We start from the raw sequence: 11,920 nt of genomic DNA on the forward strand, positions 1-11,920 counted from the left end.
CCGCTGAATAAAAGGGGACGCTCAGTTCTTCATAGTAACGCCATAGACTGGAACACTGTCACAAAGCAGCAGCTAGTGAATCGTTTCCATATTTTTTTCTATTATCCAATAAGTGAATGATGCTATTCCCTTCCAATCTCCCAAGCCCTTTTTGTCCCCATCACCGCTGCGGTGCTCGAACAAAAAGTAACAAATCAAGTAACAAAACTAAAGAAACACACACACACACACACACACACACACACACACACACACACACACACACACACACACACACACCCCCCTAAAGACAACTACGGTATCTGCAAAAGTCTGGTAGAAGACAGAAACTGTTGAGTATAAGGATCTGGTATTCTATTATCATGAGTTCATTTAAGAGTTTGTTCAAGACATACATTTCATAAGAAAACATCTTAGTTAGAAGTTATTGACCAGCGTGTACCATCCCTAAGTATTCGTCACCAAATTCATGACAATAAAGAGCTATCTAACAAGAAAAATTAGCGAGTACCGGCACCATCCGTAAGACTTTGTCTTTACGCTTCCTGACCACTCACCATGCATTGCAATGTCTAGGACTGACTCTGATAGCATTTCGAAATCAAGCTAAGGCTTTGTCCAATTCTTCAGTGAAGACACACTCACGCCCTAAGACGGTATAGGCGTAAGCATCATTTGGATCCACCTCGATAGTTCTCTGGAAGAATTTAATGGCAATATCCTGTTCCCGTTGCAGACTGCAACGGGTCCCTGCAGCACACCAGGCCTCTGGCTGGAGAACTTTTATCCATGTCTGTGAAGTCTTTTGACAGAACTGAAAGAGCAACATCTTTCGGAGGATGCCAAAGTGTTGTAGTGTAGATCTCCATGCCTTCGACTCTATAATTCTCCCTCCTTCTAACCTCTGAGAATATTCTTTCAGGTCGCATGGACTCTGAAAGTTTAAAACGGGCCCTTCCAATTTGGCGCAGTACCCAACCGGTATTGTTGTCTTTATGCTTCCTGACCACTTACCATGCATTGCAATGTCTAGGACTGACTCTGAGAGCATTTCGAAATCAAGCTAAGGCTTTGTCCAATTCTTCAGTGAAGACACACTCACGCCCTAAGACGGTATAGGCGTAAGCATCATTTGGATCCACTTCGATAGTTCTCTGGAAGAATTTAATGGCAATATCCTGTTCCCGTTGCAGACTGCAACGGGTCCCTGCAGCACACCAGGCCTCTGGCTGGAGAACTTTTATCCATGTCTGTGAAGTCTTTCGACAGAACTGAAAGAGCAACATCTTTTGGAGGATGCCAAAGTGTTGTAGTGTAGATCTCCATGCCTTCCACTCTATAATTCTCCCTCCTTCTAACCTCTGAGAATATTCTTTCAGGTCGCACGGACTCTGAAAGTTGAAAACGGGCCCTTCCAATTTGGCGCAGTACCCAACCGGTATTCTAGTGGTGAGAAGGTAGATGGCTCAAAATATGGATAGCTTCTTTGCGGTGGTAAGAACACAAAGCTAAATAACCTTTCCCCCTTTCACGAAGAAGGCTCATCAAGCCTTCTGCTGCTGCTTTTTGTAGATGAAAAGCCTGAATCTGAGGTGTGATTGCGGCTCTTTTCTCTTCTGAAACGATGGAAGAGTCCAGTTTTGTCATTTCCAGGCTATCGTTTATGTTAGGTTGTGGTGTACCTCCATTATTAGTTCTACTTTTTGTTTTTCTGCTTGGGATTTCAGGTGGAAACTTCATTTTAAATTTTTTCCTATTATCCTTGGTTGTGGAGCTGTCACTAGTCAAGAGTCGCGAATTTCTTTGAGGTCGTGCATTTGGGGGAGACGCCATAGTGGGGCTCAACACCTGAGGCGTTCCACTCGTTTGTGGACCAGAACTTTGTGTTTTTGCAAGAATTGGAGTGACCTTTCGGCTGATTCCCCTCTGCGAGAAGACAGACTGTGTTCCGGTTTGGCCGATTCTGGCAACAGACTTTTTTGAAGGGGCTCCGGTGGGTGGCACGTCAATTACAGAAGGTGTCTCAAAGCGGTGTAGTTTTGTAAATAGGATCCATCTCCGGGACCCGAGGTTTCTACTGGCAAAGTCCCAACACTTGGGGTGAATGGACCAACAGCTGCTGGCCCTCCTAATAAACTTCGACCGGTGTTTGGTTCATTTTGCACCTGTTTAGATCACATGGAAGTTCCCGTTCCCAGTGGGACAGTATCAGGTGAAATGACAGCTGAATCCATAGAAGACACTGGGGAATCTGTATTCAAGGAGTACTTTGAATTGGAAGATTCTAAACTCAATCTGTTTAATTCAATGGTGTCCTGGGGTGTTTCCGTAAGAACGGTCTCAGGCTGTCTGTGACATAAGCTAGGACGAGGTACTTGTGTGGGGCAACACTTGGACAGACAGTTGCCAAAGTTCTGTAAAGATGTGAATCGAAGTGTTTGGTCAGGATCTTGCTTTTTCACCTACTTCACATAATGATTCAAAGGGATACCAGAGGAAAGGATTTCAACTAAGGCCCTGTTGGTCACATTCGGATCCTTTGGCAAGCCGATCTGTCTTGCGATATGCGTGTCCCGGCAATGAGAGAGTAAAGCGAGCTGAATCACCAGACTCAGTAAAAATATCGTCATGGCTTTTCTGCTTAGGAAACACTCCACCCGATAAGATGTGTTCCCCTTCTGCAAGCTTGCTGAGATCCACGCAACATTTTGCAAGCCGGTATTTGCATGGCGGTGCAGTACCACTGTGTCCTTTCCAGAGTCTATATGCTTTATAGGCCTTTCCTGAGGGGTAAGGACAGGTCACCAGTGAAAACAAGGCTTCTTCTGAGTGTACTTCTGCATAAAGGCGTTCTGCGAGGAAAACCGCATCTCGGTAAGCGCAGCGGTTTAGTGCTTGCCATAGAGCAGCCTGGACGGGTTCCTGCAGCACCGTCATCCTCGAGGCTCAGGCCCACTTTCTGCAGTGCCTCAGGCATCCCCCCACCCCACACCGCCCGCACCCCACCGCCACCCCACTCCCGTAGCGGCTATGGCCCGGCCAGGCCAGCCCCGGCTCGTTTAAAGTCACCAGCGGGACCGTTCCCGGGGGATGGGGGAGGCCGAGCCCGAATGACTTCTCTATCCTGCCGACTCTGGAAAGCCCGGCCCCTTGTGATCCATTGCAAACCGAGAGTCACCTCGTGTTTGGAACACGGATCCGCTCCCAAGTTCAGTGGGGGGGATGTGAGGGATGTGGCATGTAGGACGAAGGACTCTCTTCCTTCTGATTCGGTCTGCACAGCGGGGCCTAGGGCTGGAGCTCTCTCCGTGCGGACCGCTGACTCCCTCTACCTTGGGTTCCATCGGCCCCACCCTGGAACACGGGCCTCGGCAGATTCTGGCCCTTCCTGGCCCTTAAGTCGCTGTCAGAAACCCCATCTCGTGCTCGGATGCCCTCGAATGACTGTGGCTCGCACCTCTCTGGAAACATTGGCGATCTCTCCTCTACGCGCGGCCACCTGAAACCACAGGCGCTCGGGACACTCGTGCTTTCAGGAGAGAATGCTGAGAGTCTCTTGCTGACTCTCTCTTGACTTGAGTTCTTCATGGGTGTGTGGTGAGGACGTAGTGAGACCAGACGTATTAACTCAGGCCGGGTGCTGGTGGCTCACGCCTGTAACCCCAACGCTTTGGGAGGCCGAGGCCGTAGGATCCCTTGAGGAATCGCCTAACCCTGGGGAGGTTGAGGCTGCAGTGAGCGAGCCATAATGGTGTCACTGTGCTCCAGTCTGGGCGAAAGACAGAGTGAGGCCCTGTCACAGGCAGGCAGGCAGGGAGGCAGGCAGGCAGGCAGGCAGGCAGGCAGGCAGGCAGGCAGGCTGGCAGGCAACAGTTGTACTATGTTCTTCTCAGGGCAGGAAGCAGAAATAACAGAATACAGCACTTCATTTTTTTTTTCCTTGGGACGGAGTCTCACTCTTGGTGCCCACGCTGGAGTGCAGTGGCACCATCTCGGCTCACCGCAACCTCCACCTGCCGTGTTCAAGCGATTCTCCTGCCTCAGCCTCCTGAGAGTAGCTGGGATTACAGGCATGGGCCACCACACCCGGCTGATTTTGTATTGTTAGTAGAGACGGCATTTCTCCATGTGGGTCAGGCTGGTCTCGAACTGGCGACCCCAGGTGATCTCCCCACCTCGGCCTCCCAAAGTGCTGGGATGGCAGGCGTGAGCCATCGCGCCCGGCCGGCTACACTTTTTTATTTTTATTTTTTTTTAGTTTTCAATTTTAATGTATTTATTTATTTGCTATTCTTTATTCATTCATTCATTCATTCATTTATTCATTTATTTATTTATTTATTTATTTATTTATTTATTTATTTATTTTCGAGACAGACTCTCGCTCTGTTGCCCAGGCTGGAGGGCAGCGGCGCGATCTCGGCTCACGGCAAGCTCTGCCTCCCGGTTTCACGCCATTCTCCTGCCTCAGCCTCCCGAGTAGCTGGGACTACAGGCGCCCGCCACCGTACCTGGCTACTTTTTTGTATTTTGAGTAGAGATGGGTATTCACTGTGGTAGCCAGGATGGTCTCGATCTCCTGACCCCGTGATCCGTCCGCCTCGGCCTCCCACAGTGCTGGGATGACAGGCGTGAGCCACCGCCCCCGGCCTATTTATCTATTTATTAACTTTGAGTCCAGGTTATGGAACCAGTTAGTTTTTGTATTTTTGTTTGAGACGAGGTCTCACCATGTTGCCAAGGCTTGGATCGAAGGATCCACCTGCGCTCGGCCTCCCAAGAGTGCGGGGATGACAGGCACGAGCCTACCGCGCCCAGACCCCCGCCTCCGCCCCCCCCCCCCCCCGCTTGTCTTCCCGATAGTTTCAGGGCAGAGTGTTTGGCTTTGGCTGGCCTGCTTAAATTCATTCTAAATAGAAATTTGGGACGTCATCTTCTGGCCTCATGGACTGTGAGCGGAGGAGTCCCCTGGTCTGTGTATCACAGGACGGGACACGAAAGGAGGAGAAAAATCGTAGCGTTCGAAATAGGTAATTTTGTGATACAGAAATACACGGATTCACCCAAAACACAGAAACCAGTCTTTTAGAAATTGCCTTAGTCCTGGTGTCTGTGCCGGTGATTCTTTTCGGTTTGGACCTTGACTGAGAGAATTCCCAGTCGGTCTCTCGTCTCTGGACGGAAGTTCCAGATGATCCGATGGGTGGGGACTTAGGCTGTGTCCCCCCAGGGGCCCTGGTCGATTAGTTGTGGGGAATCGCCTCCATCCTTCCCCGCACATCCTTCCCCGCCCCCCCCTAAGGGGATCCCAATTCATTCCGGGCTGACACTCTCATTGGCAGACGTCGGGCATCACCTAGCGGCCACTGTTGCTCTGAAAACGGAGGCCTCGCAGAGGAAGGAAGCACCAGGCCGCCTGCGCACAGCCTGGGGCAACTGTGTCTTCTCCACCGCCCCCGCCCCCACCTCCAAGTTCCTCCCTCCCTCGTTGCCTAGGAAATCGCCACTTTGACGACTGGGTCTGATTGACCTTTGATCAGGCAAAAACAAGCAAACACATAAATAAATAGAATAACACAGAAATAACTAACGAAATAAAATAAGTCAATACAATGCATTCCAATACAATACAATGCAACGCAACACAACACAACACAACACAACACAACACAACGCAACACAATACAATACAACGCAATACAATACAATACAATACAACAGGCCGGGCGCGGTGGCTCATGCCTGTCATCCCATCACTTTGGGAGGCCGAGGTGGACGCATCACCTGAAGTCGGGAGTCGGAGACAAGCCTGACCAACATGGGGAAATCCCGTCTCAATTGAAAATACAAAATTAGCCGGGTGTGGTAGCGCATGCCTATAATCCCAGCTGCTAGGAAGGCTGAGGCAGGAGAATCGCTTGAACCTGGGAAGCGGAGGTTGCGGTGAGCCGAGATCGCGCCATCGCACCCCAGTCTGAGCAACAAGAGCGAAACTCCGTCTCAGAAAAATAAAATCAAATAAATAAACACATAAATGAAAATAAACAAAGAAAATAAAATAAAGCAAACAAATAGGCCCCGCGCGGTGGCTCAAGCCTGTCATCGCCAGCACTTTGGGCGGCCAAGGCCGGTGGATCACGAGGCGGTCAGACCAGCAGGGCCAGTATGGCGAAACCCCATCTCTCCTCACAATACACAAAATTAGCCGGGCGCGGTGCTGTACTGTCTGTAATCCCAGCTACTCGGGAGGCCGAGCTGAGGCAGGGGAATCGCTTGAACCTGGGAGGCGGAGGTTGCGGTGAGCCGAGATCGCGCCACCGCACCCCAGCCTGGGCGACAGAGCGAGACTCCGTCTCAAAAAAAAAGGAAAATAAAACTGACATGAAAGAAAATACTTAAAAAGTGAGTTTCCGGGAAAAAAGAAAAAAAAAAAAAAAAAAGAGAACCCCCCCCCCCACAGTGACGTACACAGACCCCTCTCGCCTTTCGAGGCACCAGACACGTTAGGAACGATGCGTACTTTCTTTTTTTAACGGAATTTTATTTTATGAGCGGGATTTGTTTTTCGAGACGGAGGTTCGGAGTCCCGCCCTCCCTCCGTCCCGGTCCCTGGTTGCCCGGACGACCTCAGGAGACAGACCCTGGCTGGGCCAGATGGTCCTTCTCCTTGGTCGGTGGTTTCCTTGTGTTTCTTCGTGTCTTTAACCCGCGTGGACTCTTCTGCTCGGGTTTTACAGATGGCGGCTCCCCTTTAGGCCTTGTCGTTGGTGGGGACTTTCCTGATTCTCCCCAGATGTAGTGAAAGCGGGTAGATTTGCCTCGCTTTGCCTCGCCTTGCCTTGCCTTGCCTTTTCTTTCTTTCTTTTTCTTCCTTCTCTCTTTCTTTCTTTCTTTTTTTTTTTTTTTTTTAGACAGAGTTTCACGCTTGTTGCCCGGGCCAGAGGGCCATGGCGCGATCTCGGCTCACCGCAACCTCCGCCTCCTAGGTTCAAGCGATTCTCCTGCCTCAGCCTCCCTAGTAGGTGGGATTAGAGGCGTGTGCCACCGTGCCCGGCTGATTTTGTATTTTTTGTAGAGACGGGGTTTCCCCACGTTGGTCAGGCTGGTCTCCGTCTCCCAACCTCAGGTGATCCGCCTGCCTTGGCCTCCCAAAGTGCTGGGATGACAGGCGTGAGCCACCGTGCCCAGCCTCTCTCTCTCTCTCTCTCTCTCTCTCTCTGTCTGTCTGTCTGTCTGTCTCTCTTTCTTTCTTTCTTTGTTTCTTTCTTTCTTTGTTTCTTTCTTTCTTTCTTCCTTCTTTCCTTTCTTTCTTCCTTCCTTCCTTTCTTCCTTCTTTCTTTCTTTCTCTTTCTTCTTTTGCTCTTTTTTTCTTTTCCTTTCTCTCTCTTTCTTTCTCGCTCTTTCTTTCTCTCTCTCTCTGTCTGTTTCTCTCTCTCTCTCTCTCTCTCTCTCTCTCTCTCTCTCTCTCTCTCTCTCTCTCTCTTCCGTCTCTTTGAGACAGAGTTTCACACTTAAGTGTCCCAGGCTGGAGTGCGATGGCGCGATCTTGGCTCACCGCACCCTCCACCTCCCGGGTTCAAGCGATTCTCCTGCCTCGGCCTCCTGAGTAGCTGGGATGACAGGGATGCACCTCCACGCCCGGCCGATTTTCGTATCTTTAGTAGAGACGGGGTTTCACCACGTTGTCCGGGCTGGTCTCTGACTCCCGACCTCAGGTGATGCACCCGCCTCGGCCTCTCGAAGTGCTGGGATGACAGGCGTGAGCCACCGCGCCCTGCCTGTGGACTCGGTTCGTCGTATGTTTTATTTGTTTCGTTTCTATGTACTCACTTTTATTTAGAAATATAAGTGTTTTCATACGTTTGTATATAACTATAGATGTTTACGTGGACGTACGGATAAGCACATTTATGCGCGACAGATGTATGTATTGTATAGAAGTACACTTATGCAAAGCACGTGTGTAGAGATACGCTTCTATAAATTTATGAAATATAAATATACGCTGCTACGTGAAGAAACGATGGTAGATGAATACGTCTATGCTTATGTGTGAAGAGTGTTGTATTTGTATTTATAGATAAACGGGCATATTCATCCGTTTTCTTTCTTTCTCTCCTTGATGTGATTCTTCCTTCCTTTCTCTCCTTGATGTGTTTCTTCCTTCCTTTCTTCCTCTCTTTCCTCCTTTACGTGTTTCTTCCTCTCTTCCTTTCCTTCTCTCTCTCTTTCTGTTCTTTTTTCCTTCGTGTCTTATTTCTCTTTCGTTCCCTGTCTTTCCTTCATTTTTCTTTCCTCTCTGTTTCTTTTCCCCTCTTTCCTTCGTTTCTTTCCTCCTTCTTTCTCTCCTTTTCGTGTTTCTTTCCTCTCCACCTGTCTTTGAAAAAATGGAACGTTTAAGAAGTTTTCTTTCCGTATCTCTGTTTTTTAGATGGTCTCTCTTTTCTCCACTTTCTTCCTCCCTCCCTCCCTCCCTCTCTCCCTCCCTCCCTCCCTCCCTGCTCCCTTCCCTCCCTCCTTCCCTTTCACCATCTGTCTCTTTTCTCCATTCTCTCCCTCCCTCCGTCTTTCTCTCCCTCTGTCTGTCTCTGTGTGGATTCTGGAAGAGCCTAGGCATTCTGCCTCTCCCTGTGTCCGCAGCGACCCGCGACCGAGTCCTTCCTTGTGGGTTCTTTCTCCCTCCCTCCCTCCCTCCCTCCCTCCCTCCGAGATGCATCTCCAAACACCCAGACGCCGTGGGTTGTCTTCTGACTCTGTCGCGGTCGATGCGGGGACACGTTTTGGGGAGGCGTTTCTCTGGGGTTGGGGGAGAGGGGCTGCGTTTTCGGCCTCGGGAAGGGCTTCTCGACTCACGGTTTCGCTTTGGCGGTCCACGGGCCGCCCTGCCAGCCGTCCGGATCGGTCTCGCTGACGTTCGCGACGGTCGTCGGGCTCCATCTGGCGGCCGCTGTTAGATCGTGCTCTTGGCTTCCGGAGCTGCGGTGGCAGCTGCCGAGGGAGGGGACCGTCCCCGCTGTGAGCCAGGCAGAGCTCCGGAAAGCCCGCGGTCGTCAGCCCGGCTGGCCCGGTGGCGCCAGGGCTGTGGCGCGTCGCTTGTGAGTCAGAGCTCTGGCGTGCAGGTTTATGTGGGGGAGAGGCTGTCGCTGCGCTTCTGGGCCCGAGCCGGGCCGTGGGGCCGCCCGGGCCGGTCGACCAGCGCGCCGCAGCTCCCGAGGCCCGAGCCGCGACCCGCGGGGACCCACCGCGCGTGGCGCGGGAGGCCGGGGACGCCCTTCCCGGCTCGGTCGCGGGCCCGCGCGCGTCCTGGCCGTCTGAGGCGGCGGCCGAATGTGTTTCCGGGTCCCCGTGGGGAGCCGGGGACCGTCCTGCCCCCGTCCCCCGGGTGCCGGGGAGCGGTCCCCGGGCCGGGCCGCGGTCCCTCCGCCGTGATCCTTTCTGGCGAGTCCCCGTGCGGAGTCGGAGAGCGCTCCCCGAGCCCTCGTGCGGCCCGGGAGGTCACACCTGGCCGGCCTTCGGTCCCTCGTGTGCCCCGATCGCACGGGGGGCCGGCCGAAACTGCTTCCGGGCCTCGCTCTGGAGACACGGGCCGGCCCGTGCGTGTGGCACGGGCGGCCGGGAGGGCCTCCCTGGCCCGGCGCCGCTCCCGCGTGTGTCCTGGGGTCGACCAGGGGGCCCCGGGTGCTCCGTGTCTGGCTGCGATGGTGGCGATTTTGGGGACAGATGTCCGTGTCGTGGGTGTCCTGGGCCGGCGGCGTGGTCGGCGATCGGGCCTCCTGCCCCCGGGGGAGATATATCTTTCGCTCCGAGTCGGCATTTTGGGCCACCGGGTTATTGCTGACACGCTCTCCTCTGGCGACCTGTGTCGCTGGAGAGGTTGGGCCTCTGGATGCGTGCGGGACTCTGGCCCACCGCTGACCCGGCTAGCCGGCCCTGCTCCCGCTCGAGCCGCCTGCTGCTGGGGCCCGCGGGCCTGCTGCTCTCTCGCGCGTCCGAGCGTCCCGACTCCCGGTGCCGGCCCGGGTCCGGGTCTCTGACCCACCCGGGGGCGGCGGGGAAGGCGGCGAGGGCTACCCTGCCCCCGTGCGCTCTCCGCCGCGGGCACCCGGGGCGGCCGTGACAACCCCACCCCCGTCGGCCCCGTGCCGTGCGTGTCAGGCGTCCTCGTCTCCGCTGGGTTGTCCGCCGCCCCTTCCCCGGAGCGGGGGACGGCCGGGGCCGATCGGCTCGCTCGCCGGCCGGCTGGCCGACCCCCCGCTCCCGGGGGCTCTTCCGTGATCGATGTGGTGACGTCACGCTCTCCCGGGCCGGATCCGAGCCGCGACGGGCGAGGGGCGGACATTCGTGGCGAATGGGACCGTTCTTCTCGCCCCGCCCGCGGGGGCCCCTTGCCTCTCCTCCGTCCGCCTGCCGGTGGTGCGTTGGGAAGGCGTGGGGTGCGGAACCCGGCCTGACCTGGCTGTCCCGTCCCCGCTCTCCGCTTCGCGGGGTGGGTCGGCGGGGTCCTCTGACGCGGCGGGCACCCCTCGCTCTCGCCTCCCGCGGTCGTCGACTTGCGGGCGGGCCCCCTCCGCGGCGGTGGGGGTGCCGTCCCGCCGGCCCGTCGTGCTGCCCTCTCGGGGGTTTCGCGCGAGCGTTGGCTCCGCCCGGGCCTTTGCGGTGCTCCTGGAGCGCTCCGGGTTGTCCCTCAGGTGCCCGAGGCCGAGCGGTGGTGTGTCCCTCCCACCCCCGGCGTCCCCTCCTCCGGTGTCCGCGCGTGGGTCCCGAGGGGAGCCCGTCGGCGTGGGGTTCGAGGCGGTCGAGTGAGATGAGATGCGCGCCCCTCCCGCGCGGGGAAGGGCGCCGCCGGGTCCGGCGAGCGCACGTCCCGTGCTCCCCTCTGGCGGGTGCGCGAGGGCCGTGTGAGCGATCGCGGCGGGCGCGGGCCGGTGGCGCGTGCGCCGGCCGGCCGCCGAGGGGCTGCCGTTCTGCCTCCGACCGGTCGTGTGCGTGGCTTTGCCTCGGAAGCGACGCAGGAGGCGGGTGGACGGGGGGGGCCTTGTGAGCCTGCCGGGCCCCCCGCCCTGACCGCGAACGCTCGAGGTCGCCGCAGGCGCGCTTCTCCTCGTACCGCAGGCCCCCTCCCTTCCCCGGGCGTCCCCGAGCGCCTCTGCGGGCCCGACGAGGGGCGACCGGCGGGTGGGGAGTGTGACCCACCCTCGGTGAGAAAGCCTTCTCTAGCGATCTGAGAGAGGTGTGCCTTGGGGTGCCGGATCTCCCGGCCTGCCGCCTCTGTCTCCTTCTGCCTTATGGTAGCGCTGTCGTAGCGACTCGCGCGCAGAGGACCCTCCTCCGCTTCCCCCTCGACGGGTTGAGGGTGGGGAGAGCGAGGGTTCCGCCGGCCACCGCGGTGGTGGCCGAGCGCGGCTCGTCGCCTGCTGTGTGGCCCGCGCCTCCCCCTTCCGAGTCGGGGGAGGATCCCGCCGGGCCGGGCCCGGCGTCCCAGCGGGTTGGGACGCGGCCGCCGCGAGCGGTGGGTGTGCGCGGCCTTCCGTCCGGCGCGTGACCCCCACCTCGGCCGCGAGTCGGCTCTCCGCCCGCTCCCGTGCCGAGTCGCGAGCGGTGCCGACAACCGCGTGCGCGTGGGCGCGGGGTTGGGCCGCCTGGCCCCGGGAAAGCGTCCCACGCTGGGGACGCGCCGGTCTCCCGGAGCGGGGCCGGGTCGGAGGCTGGACGAGAATGACGAGCGATGCGGCCCTGGCGTCGGGTTGGTGGCTGTGGTCGCTTCGGGGCCCCCGGTGGCGGGACCCGGGGCTCGTGAGGCGGGTCTCGGTGGGTGCCGAGGGCCGTCCGGCGTCCCAGGCGGGGCGCCGCGGGACCGCCCTCGTGTCGGTGGCGGTGGGATCCCGCGGCCGTGTTTTCCTGGTGGCCCGGCCGTGCCCGA

This window comes from Pongo abelii, chromosome 15 (genome assembly GCF_028885655.2).
Source record: "Pongo abelii isolate AG06213 chromosome 15, NHGRI_mPonAbe1-v2.0_pri, whole genome shotgun sequence".
NCBI lineage: Eukaryota > Metazoa > Chordata > Mammalia > Primates > Hominidae > Pongo > Pongo abelii.